This window comes from Macrobrachium rosenbergii, chromosome 9 (genome assembly GCF_040412425.1).
Source record: "Macrobrachium rosenbergii isolate ZJJX-2024 chromosome 9, ASM4041242v1, whole genome shotgun sequence".
Classification (NCBI taxonomy): domain Eukaryota; kingdom Metazoa; phylum Arthropoda; class Malacostraca; order Decapoda; family Palaemonidae; genus Macrobrachium; species Macrobrachium rosenbergii.
In genome coordinates this window covers 52,638,673-52,656,107 of record NC_089749.1, presented here as the reverse complement: position 1 = coordinate 52,656,107, position 17,435 = coordinate 52,638,673, and the positions used below count along the sequence as shown (strand labels likewise).

Below are 17,435 nucleotides of genomic sequence, written 5' to 3'. Positions count from 1 at the left end.
ATATATATACACATTTATATATATATATACATATAATAAGCGATCACCTGTCTGATAATTGTAAAATACTAGAGAAAAATTGAATCGGAACATGTGGTCCCGACTAGTTGTCTAAATTTAGACATTTTCAATAAACTAAACTAGTCACGGCAACAATTTCTTATAAATTTTTTCTTATTGTTTGCACACACACACACACACACACATATATATATATATATATATATATATATATATATATATATATATATATATATATATATATATATATATATATATCTGTGTTACTGCTTTTGGCCATAGAAGCTTTGCTATTGTATATCTAAGGAGAGTGTGAGTTCCCGTTACGGATAGGTATTTTATAAATTTTTTGTTGTTATAAGGTCAGGTATTTTATAAATGTTTTGATGTCATGAGGTCAGGTATTTTATAAAAGTTTTGATGTCATGAGGTTAGGTATTTTATAAATGTTTTGATGTCATAGGCTCAGGTATTTTATAAATGTTTTGATGTCATAAGGTCAGGTATTTTATAAATGTTTGGATGTCATAAGCTCAGGTATTTTATAAATATTTTGATGTCATAAGGTCAGGTACTTTGTAAATGTTTTGATGTCACAAGGTCAGATATTTTATAAATATTTTGATGTCATAACGTCAGGTATTTTATAAATATTTTGATGTCGAAAAGTCGTGTATTTAAAAACATTTTGGTGTCATATGGCCAGGGATTTTGTAAATATTTTGATTTCATAAGGTCAGATATTTTACATATATTTTGATGTCATAAAGTTAGGTAATATATAAATATTTTTATGTCATAATGTTCAGGACGTTCTATGCAATTGCAAACTGTACGAGCTTCCTCCTGTGGTAACCTTGAGCAGAAATATTTCAAATAGAAATTTACCCCACTGACAGAAAAGCCCGATTCTTTCTAAAGGTAAACTCTGCCAATGGAGAGACAAACCCAGTGGCCTGAATAGAAGTTTTACATTTTTGCAGAGAGAATTACTTACTATGAATCACTAAACAAAACTGTACTTCACTGCTGAATCGGGAAGAACGGACATCTGAAACTATATCTTTGGTAATGAATCAGCCAGATATTCATTGGGTTTGGTCAGTGCTTGGATGGGTGTCTAGGAAAAAAAGGAATGCACTGGTATTACTGGCGCTATAGGATTCTATATCCGTGGTAATGACTCAGCCTGGTATTCATTGGGTCTGGTCGGTGCTTGGATGGGTGTCCATGAAAAAAACGGAGAGCACTGGTATTACTGGCGCTATAGGATTCTATATCTGTGGTAATGAATCAACCAGATTCTCATTGAGTTTGGTCAGTGCTTGGATGGGTGTCTAGGGAAAAAAGGAAAGCACTGGCATTACTGGCGCTATAGGATTCTATATTCGTGGTAATGACAGCCAGATATTCGTTGGGTCTGGTCAGTTCTTGGGTGGATGTACATGAAAAATAGGAAAACACACACACACACACACACACACACGCCATTTGAACACATGTAAAGGCATTAATTAACTGACAAAATCACAAAATCATTGAGTGACGTCAGTTCATTTCATCATGCTAAGTTTTAATCCTATTATTACTATATATGCGAGAATTTGCATCTGTGTACGTGAGTGGGTTTAATTCTAAGGTAAAGTCACTAAGTATTTTACCAGCCAATAAAAACATGTTTTTGTCAGTTTTTATCTACATTAATGTCTCTCTCTCTCTCTCTCTCTCTCTCTCTCTCTCTCTCTCTCTCTCTCTCTCTCTCTCAGGCAAACTATCCAACAAAAATATTTCTGCAAATATTTTCTTATGTGTTAACTCTCGTTTTCATTATACCACTAGAAATTTTTCAGCACTACTGAAATACGATTCTAGTGGTCATACAATTTAACATGAAACAAATATTTCATTCTTTAATAATTTGCTATGGTTTTCGTAAAGGTAGTACCTAAACATTAGCCTTCTTAATTTCTGAATCTATTCCCTGTTATTTGCTTATTTCCTCTACATTTGCCGTAAGAGAAAGTCATAGACACCTTGAGTTCATGGGTAGAATTTTAATAAATTCAGATTTTTTAAAAGTATAAAAGCACCTAATAATAGAGAAATTGATGTTATTATTATTATTATTATTATTATTATTATTATTATTATTATTATTATTATTATTATTATTATTATTATTAATTCAGTAGATGAAACCTATTCACATGCAACATGCACACAGGGGTCACTGATTTGAAATTCAAACTTCCAAAGAATGTTGGTTTCAACCTCCCACCGCAGACCCCACACTACTGCAGTAACCGTTCATGATACAGAGCCAGTGATTTTTCATCGGCCGGGGGAGGGGCGGGTCTCAAACCCGCGACATCTGAGTGGCATGCCACGACACTAACCACCATACAAGTGGACCAGAGACTATCTGATATTAGGAAATATGAATATTTTTTTTTTTTATAAATAATGGCATACCAAGAAGCTCAGGATAAAGTATAACATAGATATTAAAATTTGACAAAATCTTATGCACTGTTAGTTGCCATCCGGTAGTTTCAGACAACCCATCTACAACCAACAACCTTTTCCCTTTCTCGCAAGATTATGGCAGTGGATTATCGTTCATTATTTTTATAGATTATACTTGTCTGCATTTATTAACCTTCCATTTTGAATCTAAGAGTACTTGTATTTTTTTTTATTCTTTTCCCTAGTGTTTTTAAAAATGGATTTTGTTGATGAAAAATCAGTGTTTCCATCTTTAGCATTGATTTTCAAGCGATGCAAAAATGACATTAGTGAAATGTATACTGTTTGAAAATACTGTACATTGTTGTCGTGATGACAATGATATGTCAGTAACTACCTGCCATGATTGTAAATAATATCAATCATGTTAATTGCAGGAATATATATATATATATATATATATATATATATATATATATATATATATATATATATATATATATAGAATAGCGAGTGTCGTATATATAGTATATATATATATATATAGGTATGGTAGTAATTATCCTATGCAGAAAACTGACTATGAAATAAAGATACAAATTCTGTTGATAAATGAAAATATGTATCTTGTTTGAAATTACAGGAAGTGAGTGGAACTACAGAAGTATGTGAATGTGTGGAAATATGCTGTTTATAAATATCGTTCTCAAAAGTAATTATAAAATCTATTGCGCGTGTTATTAATAACAGTAATTACGGAAATTCATACTATTTTTGGAACTAGAGGATACATGTGGAAATATGGAACTATAACACTGGCTTAGAAATATGACATGTGTGGGAGACTGTATGTTTTAGATGGAAATATAGATTTAGTATAGAACTGGACATATAGAATGAGTATAGAATTTCGAAAAGTTGAGTGAGCACAGAATTTTGAAATATAGAATGAGTGTAGAGCTGGACATGTAGAGCCAGTATAGAATTTGGAAATATAGAATGAGCACAGAATTTGACAATACAGAATGAGCACAGAATCTGGAAGCACAGGGCACGTATGGAAAAAATGGAAGATCGTCTGTTATAGACGTAAACATATTGTGGGCATAGAAATCCACAAATGCCCAAAAATATAAAAGGGGCACCCGACTCAAGCAAGCCATGGGTCCAATCGTCATCTCCCAAATGATACTTTTTGCCTTATATAACTCGCATCCGTCCGTAAGACACACTTGCTCTCTCTCTCTCTCTCTCTCTCTCTCTCTCTCTCTCTCTCTCTCTCTCTCAAGCACAGCACCCCTTCCCCTGCTCTTCCATCCCCATTCCGTCTTCCCTAGAGCTAGATGTTGGCCTCCAACCCCCCCTCCCCCTCTCCCCCCCTCCACTTTATTCTCTCTCTTCGTACCCCAACAGGATCTATACATCGACCACCAAGCACCACCATATACACCCAACAGCCCCTCCTTCTCCTGTCTTTCCCCCTTCCCCCTTTACCTCAACCCCTTCCCCTTCTCTCTCTCTAACACGCTCTCTCTCTCTCTCTCTCTCTCTCTCTCTCTCTCTCTCTCTCTCTCTCTCTCTCTCTCCTCATTTCTCTGCTGTCCCTCTTAGGTCTTTTTCTCCATCCAGCACCGGCTCCGTCAAAGGAACTCTTTCCTCGTGAAACTATACGCGCGCACAGGCGCGCATACACAAACGCGCCGCGGATTTCTGAAGCAAAGGAGAATTAAATTTTATTCTTTCGTGCATTCTTTCGGGAAGCTGGGGGTTTAATGTAGATAAGGTTGCGGGGGAGGGGGATGTAGATGGCGGTAGGATGAGGAGGAGGGGGGAGGGTGATGCTGTGTCTTCAGGGTAAATGCAACGTTTTTCTTACCTTTTTTTTTTAATGAAGACACAGACGACATTCAAGCAAGGAGCAGAAAAAAAATAGCAAAATAAAAGGAAGATTTAAAAAAAGGATGTTTAAAAGCAGTAAGGCGGTTTAGAGATTACTTAAACAAGAGGCAAAATGGATAAAAAGGTGATAAGAACGAAATCTGCATTAAAAATGATGGGATTTTCTCTTTGAAATGGAAGATACACGCGGCAGTCATGCAAAGCAAAAAAAAAAAAAAAAAAAAAAAAGGTCATAGGAATAAGGAAGTTAGATTGTTATTTAAAAGAATATTGAACCAAAGATAATGATAGAATGTAAGGTTATACACAGGCCAGAATATAAACTAATAAAAATTTTTAATTCTGTCAAAATATTTTCCAGTCTTCTAACTGAACATAAAGGAACTTGCTCGTAGAAGCGAAGCGCTTATTTATTTATATATATTTTATTCATTATTTTATTTATTTCTCTATTTATTTTTCCTGGTGCTAAGTTTATCAGCTTATAGATCCTAATACCAGAAGACGTCAATTTATTAATTGTTTTATTCATCAATCTATTTATCTTTTGTTTATTTTTCCGATACTAAGTTTATCAGCGTAAAGACTCTAATAACGGAAGATTTCAGTTTATTTATCATTTTATTTACCAGTCTATTTATTTATTTATTTATTTTTCCCCCGTGCTAAGTTTATCAGCTTATAGGTTCTAATACCAGAAGACTTTAGTTCGATTCTTGTCATTGTCTACAAAGATATGAATATTAAACATTTAATAATAAATACTTGTCATACATCTCTTATGTAAAAACCATGGAAAAACGGAAATGCATGAAATTCAGCAGCAAAGAAATAATTCTTTTAATGACTTTTAGGTTCCTGTTACCGAGTTGTCAGGAATATTTGCAACTGCTGAAGTAAGAGGTCATGAAATGAGCATTTTCAAATATGATGCGTCCGTTTGTTAATCATGGTCCTCAACTGAGAGGTTTTTATTAGCATATGTTTCAAGGTGAGCACTTACGCACGCGGTCTTTGTATATATGTGTGTATATATATATCTCCTTCTTCTTCTTTTAACGTGCTTTTTTCCCTTTTGTAATGGGGTAAGCACGATGCTTTCTTTTTTTTGAAGGACTTTGATTTGGCTTTGGGGTAGACCTTGTAGTCTCGATCGGCTGCCCTGCTTGTCATCGCTTAGACCCCAGTAGCGTTATAATATATATATATATATATATATATATATATATATATATATATATATATATATATATATATATATATATATATATATATATATATATATATATATATATATATATGTGTATGTGTTTATATATACATACAGTACATACATATTTATATATTTATATATACATTGTATATATATATATACATACATACATAAATGCACACACACACATATAAAAATATATATATATATATATATATATATATATATATATATATATATATATATATATATATATATATAAAGTTGTGTGTGCGCACGCCTATGTTACTGCCTGGAAGAACGTGCTGGATATACAATCGCAGCGACAACATTCGGCCTTCAGTACGTATATATCCACATCTAATCACAGACAGATACCAAGTAAAACTACAGAACTGAAACACGTTCACCAGATCAAACACACAAGACTTTGTCAAATCACCAGCCCGGGTCCTTAAACACATTATGAGTGGGGGAAGATGGTTGATGGGCAGTATATCAACGAGATAATATTCGCCCAAATCCGCGGGCCATATAAGGGGAGAGGGAACGGCCATTATTAAATGAAGGAACCTAATTATGCGGCGATAACGGCCGAAAGAAAGAAATTAAATCCTAAGAGGTGAGCGCCAACGAATGGACGTTTGAATTAAAACAGGAAGAATTATACCTTGAGGACCGGGGTGGGCAATCATCGTAATTATCACCTGGGAGAGAGAGAGTGAGAGAGAGAGTTAGAGAGAGAGAGAGAGTTAGAAGGGAGAGGGTGCCTGATTGTAAGGGTATGTGCATCAGACAAAGAAGCAATCTAGTTACCACCAGAAGTACTTGGAATAATGGGCAAGATTATGCTTTTTTTTTTTTTTTTTTTTTTTTTTACAGAGCGCAAAAAAGAACGAGCGGGAAATGAAAAATAAAACGGTTCGCAATCACAGTAATCATCTTATTTATGAGATCCTTTAGGGCGGCGGCAAATTATCTTGAAAGTTATGCATACTACATCTCCCTGGTAAATAAAGGAAAATCATATATAGAGAGGAGTGTTTGGAAATTACGAGGAATCTTTACCTTTCTGTGGCTTTCGGAACTTGAGTTGTATTATTCCCTGCTGTGAATTTTCAGGCTTTTAGTTGTTGTAAATAGAAATGCATTAAGAGCATTTAAATACTTTATGTCCCTATTGATCAAGGAGCAGAATTAACGTATAATACAGAAAGTATTATACGTTAATTCTGCTCCTTGATCAATAGGGAGATAAAATTAGTTTAAATATATTGAGGCAGTTTTGAATTCTTACTTTATATGAAAACAAAATGTTATATATATAATAAGTATATATATATAGACACATATATATATATATATATATATATATATATATATATATATATATATATATATATATATATATATATATATATATATATTGTATAGTATATATACATGTCTGTGTGTGTGTGTGTAATGTTAAGGGGCAAATGAAAGAATGGTCATATTTACATAAACACTTATAAAAATGAAAAACAAACCACATATGACGATATGTCGACTGGATATATTGCTGCAGATGAAATTATGGTTTCCCTAGTAAATTTTATTTCCCCTCGCCATTAAAATTACAGAACGTTATTACAAGACAACAAGAAGACATCCAACTATAATCACTTCACTGAGCCAAAATATATTCTAATATTTACTGTCAACGTGCTCTGAATTCTTGTTGCACGAATATTTGTATGTAAAGCATCACAATTTGAAATGTATTTACAAGGTGTGAAACGTGACTTTTACTTTTCCTTAGGTTATTAAATATCACAGTGAATAAACAGTTGAAAGTCCAAGATCCTTTATATATATAAGTTTATAATCGTAAGACGAAGTAAGGGTAAAATTTTTATGGAAATGATAATGTCCTTTGTAACTTCCAAACAATTTGCTACACACTGAGAATGGCTCTGTCTTTCTTTAGTAAATAATTGAAGTTATAAAACTTGCTTAGTATGTTGCATAAGAGAGGATTGAAAGCATTTGATGAAATGGTGGTAGCTACCCAAGGAGAGAGAGAGAGAGAGAGAGAGAGAGAGAGAGAGAGAGAGAGAGAGAGAGAGAGAGAGAGAGAGAGGTAGTTGTGCTGTTTGATGATGTATGATAAATTGTCATTGAGAGAGAGAGAGAGAGAGAGGTAGCTATGCTGCTTGATGATTTATGATAAATTGTCGTAGAGAGAGAGAGAAAGAGATAGGTGCGTGACTATTTTTAGCAATGATTATACCGTTTATATTTCCAAAGCCCTTATAAATAAGGGGGCCGTTGTTAAAGTAGAGGGGGGGGGGAGACATCCGTCCGCTAAACATCTACCATTGCAAATTATGAAGTGAACCGTTCAATGAGCGTTAGAAACGTCTAGAAAAATCTCATTAAAAACAGCGACCCTAACTTGGGATTAAGCTGAGAAGGAGAAGACATCTTAATAATTTTAATATTTTTTACAATAATGATTGTCAAAATGTAACGCTAATTAACGGAATGATTAAACAACTAGTTTGTTAATGTCTTCACATTGTGCACTGAAAAGATCTAGATGGATTTTCGAGATAAAAACTGTAGTCCGTTGATGTTCTATTATATATATATATATATATATATATATATATATATATATATATATATATATATATATATATATATATATATATACATATATATATATATATATATATATATATATATATATATATATATATATATATTTATATTTATATTTATATATATATTCTTCAAGATGAGCGGAAATTATGCAAGGCAGCATTGCTTCTAATGGCTAACTGCAACGTAGACCAATGTTTATCATTCCAGTACACTTTGCACAACATGACCATCGTCAGTCTGTCTAGGTGCCACGCTGTCACAGTTCCCAGTGCAAAAAGATTCTCACTTCTTTATCTGTTAAATTGGGGAATGGTTTTCCTGCCCTTAGTTAAGTCAGCTCCAAATAATTCCATCCACTGTGCAAGCTTAAGTTAGATAAGACTGAGTTAGTTAATGTTACGTTAAGCTAAGTTAGGTTTAGTTTAAGTTAGGTTGGTGTCAGTGTATGTCTCATTAAAGGGTTCGAAACCACTAGGAACCTTCGTGATTGAAATCCCTACGAAGCACTAAGTATCAATTTCCTATGTTTTCTGACATCAGTCACTGTTTATGTATATATTACACTCAACTTTTTTGCTGCTTTATATACATATGTGTATATATATGTATGTATATATATATATGTATATTTGTTACTTATTTTTTTTTCTATTTTCTCTTTTCCATCAACAATTGTTTTATTATATGGAAGCAGGCTTTGCATCTTAATTAATGTCCCTTTTCGAAAAAGGTTTTTAATTTTGATTTTTTTATAATAACCAAAATAATGTAGCTATTAGCCGGCTGTATGTCACAGAAAACTCTCGTGGCAGGATTAGGAATCTTAGAGGCCACACACACAATCCTCAGAATGATTAGGCAGATTCTCCTTTACGGGATCTTTCCCTCTATAGTTAGGTTATGGAAATTTCTTCATTCTCCCTGGATCGCCAGAGGTGGCATTATTACATAAATGACTTTGCTCTAGTTTTAGAAAATGATACTGCCTTCGTGCTGGCTCCAAAATCCTCAATGAAGTTTTTCATGACTCATACAACCTTCCTCGATCAAGGGGGCTCGTCTATGGGAAACTAGGAGCTTGTGCTATTCAAGGACAGTCGGTTTATTATTATTATTATTATTATTATTATTATTATTATTATTATTCAGAAGATGAACCCTACCCATATGGAAAAAGCCCACAGTTACATGTCACCTAGGACCCTTCGCGTTAAATATCCTTAAATCTCTTTGCATCTCTTTATATCTCTGTATTAATATTGATACCTTCCATAAGCTTGAGGGTCTTTAAATACTGGTAGGCCAATACCTTTTTTTACGTCATCTTCAAGTAACTATTCCTCTGTCAAAGACTGATGGAAATTACAATTACCTGCAATATACTGGTCAAATGATTAACATAAGCCACTGCTATTATTCCAAAATACAAAACTTGCCGTTTTGTAGCACGAGGATACTGTAATTTAATTCATTATTATCTCAGTTAGCTTGTTCGTTAATGTCTCTATTTATTTATGCAGTTTTTTTATTTTTTATTCATTTTATGTAAGATTTTGTTGTTTAGTCGCGGTTTTCCTCACTACTGAGCACTGTTACAGAACTGTTTACTTAACTGTGAACAGTTACAACTGCTCACGGCATGATATAGTACCAGCAGTAAATACAGGAAGTCTGTAACCACAAAGCTAATTTAAAAATACTGTGTAAAAGTGAAAATTTTGGATGATATGTCTATTAATTTAGGTTAATGGATAACTGACTGTTGACTGTATTGAGAGGATAATTTATGAGAGAACTAAAATCTAAAAGCCTGTATATGAGAAAATTAATGAATAAAATGTTATCTATGACAGAATTGAAAAGGTAAAGAATTAGTAAGGTAACGATCTTACCCATGAAGGAATTAATTATATAAGATGTCATTTAGGAGAGAATAAAAATCTAAAAGTATAAATAATACAAAATCTATTATAGCTTTCATTTTGCCACTGTTTACTTCCAAAAAATATAGATTCGTGTTAAATGTTATCTAGTAATTAAGTCCATAACATTACATAATGTTTACTTTATTCTGTAGATAAATGCATTATATCTCTCATCACACCCTTTTCTGCTTAATTGTATAATGTGAGTGTTGATGCACTTGTGAATAGGACTTTTTTTTTTTTTTTTTACTATCACAGCGCTATTACCTCCCAGAAACTATTATGTTTGGAAATGATTCGACACGTTGGCAATAAAACACGAATATTTCAGAAGCGTATATGTTCTAGATATTGTTGTGAAATTAATAGTTATATTTAATGAATTCATATTTAATGAATTATGCTTCATAAGTTTGTATTAATATTGTGTGCCATATCATTGCAGAAGGGTAAACAAATTCTGATTCAGAAAATTAAAGTTAGAGCGACGTTTGAACGATTTTACTTAAAAACGAAGAAACTTAAAATCAGTGTTAAAAATGAAGAAATTTAAAATCGAAGTTAAAAACGAAGAAACTTAAAATCGAAGTTAAAAACGAAGAAACTTAAAATCAGTGTTAAAAATGAAGAAATTTAAAATCGAAGTTAAAAACGAAGAAACTTAAAATCAAAGTTAAAAACGAAGAAACTTAAGATCAAAGTTATCGCTTACCACCCGGAGGGAATTATCTGATAATAACAAAAACGAACTGAGTATAGTTTTCTTCTTTTCCTCTACTTTCTTTGATTCAGTAAGAGCTTTCTTGTGTACGATTAAGCAGCGATAATCAAAGAGATTTAGTCGTTATGCAAGTCTCTTTCAAGTACGGCTATTGCATAGCATATTTCTTCGACGTCAGGATAGCATGTGCAGGGAAATGTAAGAATTATTTGCACTTTTTAGTTTCAAGTACACGTATTTGAAAAGTATGAGGAGAAAGATTCGATGAAAAAGAATTCAGTGTTAAAGCAAAGAAAGTAACAAAGGAAATATGATTAGCCAATAGTGATCGAATAGTTGAATACTATATTGTTAGTACACAGTGATCTATAAGTTAATCAGGGTTCGGTCCCACACGAGGAAGACGCGACATGGGCTGGTCCCGTTAAACTTACAGTTACCTCCTTCGACTAATACAGTGAATTATGTACTTGTTGGCAGACGACCACAGTGGGTCGCAGATAGTTTTGGAAAGATTTTGAACAGGGATTTTACCTCGAGAGAGGTATAATTGGACACCCCTTCTCGTTCTGCAAGGGGCTTTGCATCACTTAACGATACGTAAATAGCTCAGGAGTGCCCAAAAGTGGTGTGCCACCTAGTGGAACCACCCCTTCATTAACGCTGTGTCAACAGAGAAGTACGCAAAATAAACAATTTCCCAAATATGTTTACCATAGGCAGTGAGATTATGATTTATGAAAACAATATTGAAAAGCTAATATTATTGTCGTCTAGTTCCCGTCTCTCTCTCTCTCTCTCTCTCTCTCTCTCTCTCTCTCTCTCTCTCTCACACACACACACACACACACACACACACCTTGGGATAATTTGAATGAAGATCTAACCTAATTGGCAACAATCACAGCCACATTCTTCTTGCAAAAATACTTAGGAATTTACAAGCTGTCATATCATCTTTTAGAATTAAGAGAGCATCAAATAGGCAATTCCACCACCCCATCATGATGAAACCGGATGTTCTCTCTCTCTCTCTCTCTCTCTCTCTCTCTCTCTCTCTCTCTCTCTCTCTCTCTCTCTCTCTCTCCGAAAAATGGTCTACATCAACCCTGGACACAGGTTAAATGCATAAACGGGTAAACACGATATTACGATTTCATGCAAATCTAGGAAAGATATGCGAATTGTTTACTGAATAGCAATATATATATATATATATATATATATATATATATATATATATATATATATATATATATATATATATATATATATATGTACTGTATATGTATGTATATATATATCACATGTGTATATTTATAAATAAGTATTTATATACACATATATAAACAAACACACACACACTCACACACACATACACACACACACACATATATATATATATATATATATATATATATATATATATATATATATATATATATATATATATATATATATATATATATATAAAACTAACAACTTACAAACTTTTTCAGAACCACCTGAATCTTCGCTAAAGCAAAAACTCTTAAAAGATCATAACAATTTTTGGAAAGGTTAGTGTTGAAGCATTCTAAATGAAAGAAGTACACCCACTGGCTTACCACAAAAGTGCAGATACTCCACCTCAAGTTTGTATGATTGTCTCAGTATTTCCTAGAGTAATGAACTCAATTCTTTTTCAAACTTGATTCAGTCTTGAGACAAAACTCCTCATGTGGTTTTGGGTCTTTACACATTTATCAAAGCCAGAAAAGTGGTTTTTTTTTTTTGTTGTTGTTGGGGACTCACTGAAAATCAAAAAACCTTTCCATTTCAGTCTGAAAGTAAAACATAAATTTGTTTCAGATCAGTAATTAAAATCGTAATATGTTCGAAAAATATATATACTTACGAAAGTAGTTTTAAGGTTAATAAAAATACAAGCGACCATCGTCCACAATGGGTATAAATAAATAACAATAATAACTAATAAACAGTAATAATAAATAATTGTTAATGCCGCATTATACCTAGAAACATTTAGCTACAACTATGCCAGGTGTGCAATGCACTGCTATGGGTTTAATGACGTATTGCGCACCCTTCCTCCCTTAAGAATATATGCCAATTATTTTTAAGTACCTTTTGGGGCAGAATATCAATTTTATTGATGGCTTTACATTATACCTTCGCGGAGCCACATCGCTGAAAACCCAGGAATTATTTTCCTCGCGCATGCGTAGTCGGCAGTTAAGGATTCCTAATGAGGGTCTTCCGTCCTTTCTTTTATCTGTTATTACCTCTCATTCATTTTCTCAGTCTTATTTCTGTACAGAGGCATCATCAGGAGTTTCTAAAAGGTCATTTCAAGACGCTGCTGGTCGACAGGAAATTATACCTGGTGTACGTTGCTGCCATAATTGCAAAGAATCTTCTGACTGCCAACGCAAGAACGAGCGGCGTTCTCTGCTTTATCGAATTTTTTTTTTTTTACTTCCATTTATATTACTAGTGTCATTATTATCATTTCGAGTCGTTAAGCGTTGACTCCGTGGTTATTGCTGTTAAATGGGTTTCAAGAAAAGGTATTTGACCGAATGGAATTTAATGAAACCTCTAGACCATCCGGCGCCTTGAGGGAGAAAAGGTTGGTGGTGAACAAGCCGCTTTTGGCCTCATGGAGTCGGCTCGTAGTGGAGGTCGAAGGAATGGCAGATTTAAGCAGCATCGGAACACAAGACCTCGTTCATCTAACGACACGACTTCCACGCCCTTTGGTCCGAGTACCCAGAGGTCTACACCAGTCTCGTAAACCCTGGCACTTCTGCAACTTCCAGGGGCCCTACTGGTGTATATCCCTGTTCAACTTACAGCAGCAGCAACAACAAAAACAACAATTGTTGTAAACTCTACCGCAACAACAGCGAATGATTCAACACTTGAAGTCCTTTATTGGCAATAATCTGATCACGTGACGAACATGTACGGCGCATGTAGCCTATACCTGTCATAGAACCGAAATCAAAAGCGAATGTAGGATTAAAATAGAACATTTAACTATTGTAACTGAATTATTAATCATCCCATAACGGAAACGATCTAATGATTAAGCAATTATGTAAAGCGTTTATAGCTCCTTTAAAATTCTGCCAGGGTCAGACATCTCGTTGTTCGTCTTGGCCAATTTAGAAAATGACACTTCAGACATGTTCCAACACCGAATTTTTTCGAATTAAGATTCGCACTTCGTCTGAACTAGAAATCTCATTGGTAAATCTCTGTCAGTGCTGTGCGGAAACTCAGTAAAATACTAAGTACAATTGCTAGAATTTGATCCAGTGATACTGAACCATTATTTCAGGAAAAGCTCTGACTATAAGTTTTTTATTCTTTTGTTGGTTGAAAGTTGCCACTTCTATTTTGCACAATTCTTGAACTTTTTCCAGTCTGAAAGACTGGTTAATTTTCCCTCTTTATCAGGTGTTGATGATCCCTGCTTTACTTATTTATATATTTATCTATCTGTTTATTTATTCATCATAGATATCTCTCACAACAATCAGTAGGCGTATCTATCAACGTATGGCATTTAACAACATGTTATGGGGACGTGGCATGACATAATTAACTGACGGCGAAAAAAGTACTGCATTCACAAGATCGATTGCGATGGCTTTGAAAAGAACGTAAATTTTGGTATAATAAAAAGTGATGTGTTTATCTGCTACATCAGTCATGATAGTTTTCTCAAATTCTTATATTTTATTCTGCAAGGATGTTTGTGTGTTGCGAAACTGAGTTTTCGTAGATAAAAATGGTTTTCACACCTAACTTTTTGTGACAGTTCACATTGTAAAAGTTGTGTACTATAGGCATTACTTAAGGTTCCTTGCAGAGTTCCTTCGGTCCTTAGCTTCAACACCGTTCATTCCTTTTACTGTGCCTCCATTCATATTCTCTTCTTCCTATCTTGCTTTCCACCCTCTCTTAACAGTTGTTTCAAAGAGCAACAGCAAGGTTTTCCTCCTGTTACACCTTTCAGACCTTTTTACTCTCAATTTTCCTCTCACCGCTGAATGACCGAGTGTTTGGCCTTGGGCCCAAATCTTGTATTCCATCCCACGTTATAAAAGTCACAGTGCATTCTTCTGGACATTTTAAAATGAAGAGATTCTCTCTCTCTCTCTCTCTCTCTCTCTCTATAAATATGCATAATACGCACATGAGTTATCTAGCATTTACAATATTTCCATAACATCTGTTTTATGAAAACAGCGTAAAGAAAATCTCTCTCTCTCTCTCTCTCTCTCTCTCTCTCTCTCTCTCTCTCTCTCTCTCTCTCTCTCTCAAAATATGCATAATACGCACATGAGTTATCTTGAGTCATCTAGCATTTACAATATTTCCATAACATCCGTTTTATGAAAACAGCGTAAAGAAAATATTCTCTCTCTCTCTCTCTCTCTCTCTCTCTCTCTCTCTCTCTCTCTCTCTCTAGGATAGCTAGCATTCTGATGGATTTCGTATTCATTATAAATTATCTATTTCTTACTCATAGAGTTATAAACTGTAGATATTCTACTCTCTCTCTCTCTCTCTCTCTCTCTCTCTCTCTCTCTCTCTCTCTCTCTCTTCACTGGATAGCTAGCATTCTCAGTGATTTCGTCTTTATTGTAAGTTTATATATTTTTATAAAAATATAAACTGCAGGTATTCTACTCTCTCTCTCTCTCTCTCTCTCTCTCTCTCTCTCTCTCTCTCTCTCTCTCTCTCTCTCTCTCTCTCTCTCTAGGATAGCTAGCATTCTAAATGATTTCGTATTTATCATAGATCTATCTAGTGTTATAAAAATATAAACTGCAGATATTCTACTCTCTCTCTCTCTCTCTCTCTCTCTCTCTCTCTCTCTCTCCCACAGGATAGCTAGCGTTCTAAATGATTTATTATAAACATAGCTATTGTAATAAAAATGTAACTTCAGATATTCTACTCTCTCTCTCTCTCTCTCTCTCTCTCTCTCTCTGTCTTTGATCGTGATCATGTCCTTACCGCGAAATCACTTTTTGATTCTGCCCATTATTATGACACGTATATATACTTTTTAATTGCAAGGTGCTCGAATCAACGTCAGTTTCCACATGAGAGATCTTTGTACAGTGGAAGGCGCCCAAACGGAGATGAGGTAATCTCGCTATTTTCATACCAGTTCAGGTGTGAGGGTGATATTGTGGTAAGTAAAGAAAACTCATGTCTAGAATTCTAATTGGTTTTACTGTTCTTTTTTATCTAAATTACTTAAGACTCAAAATCATTCTCATTGATTTACATAACTTGGATATATGTATATATATATGCATATACATATATATGCGTATATATGTATATGCATATTATGTATATATATTATATATATGCATATACATACATACATATTTATGTACACAGACATATATATATATGTGTGTGTGTGTGTGTGTGATGTTGTTAATGAATGAAAAAACTATTGCGATAATAACTACACTAATGAACAAACAATAACTTTTTAGTAACTTAATCAAGTAATCGTGACATCGCGAAGAGTGAAGATTAATACTGATCAGCAAAACTGAAACAGTATTTATCCTGGGAATAAAAAAATAAAAGAAGTAACACCCTAAATAAGCCAGATTTATAATGAACTAGTAGAACAACTTCGAATGACCGTATCACATGTGGCTAAGGAGAGCATTAATGAAGGAAGTAAAAGATTATAATTTTCAGAGGTACATTTGGCCATTTGCATCGTATGATCGAAGGGACACATTTCAAATATTTTCATCGACCTGTAATTCGATAAGCGAGCGAGGTTTAATATTATCATTTTCGTCAAAAAAAAAAAAAAAAAAACTGGTTCAGAGGTTAGGCAGAAATACGTAAAATCTGTCATGGTTGCTTTTTATTTGACTGAAATATTTAGGAAATGGATAGTTACTGTAAAAAAGTCTACACATATATACAGTATATGTATATATATAATGTGTGTGTATGCGTGTTTATATATGTACATATATTTATATGTGTGTGTGTTAGAAATATTAACACACAATTACGTGTGGAACAGAAATAATTTTCTGACAAACATCAGGATCGAACTCAACTTGTGTGGCCTGGTTGGCAGCACTCTGGTCTTTCATTTGAAAGACCTGGGTTCTGATCCTGATGTGAGTCAGAAATTTATATATATATATATATATATATATATATATATATATATATATATATATATATATATATATATATATATATATATATATATATATATATATATATATATATATATATATATATATGTGTGTGTGTGTGTGTGTGTGTGTGTGTGTGTGTGTGTGTGTGTGTGTGTGTGTGTTTGTAAAGATTACAAGACACTTACTTGCTAGATAAAAAGAAAAAAATTGATTTGCTTAATTTTCTGAGAAATTTATTTTGTGGAAAACCGGCCATTCTTAATTAGGAAACATTAAGACACCTTAAATATTCCAAGGTCTTACGTGCACTTAGGGAAAAACGAGCGTAATTT

General features: G+C 33.6%; 1 long non-coding RNA gene across 2 annotated transcripts in view; it reads left to right on the top strand.

Annotated features, from left to right (window-relative positions):
• LOC136841801 (uncharacterized) overlaps positions 1–16,109 on the top strand; it is a 518,713-nt gene extending 502,604 nt beyond the window's left edge. For both annotated transcript variants that reach the window (XR_010854092.1, XR_010854090.1), the window contains one exon: positions 15,992–16,109. This is a non-coding gene — a long non-coding RNA (uncharacterized lncRNA). The remainder of the gene's footprint in view (positions 1–15,991) is intronic.
• Positions 16,110–17,435: the final 1,326 nt, after the last annotated feature.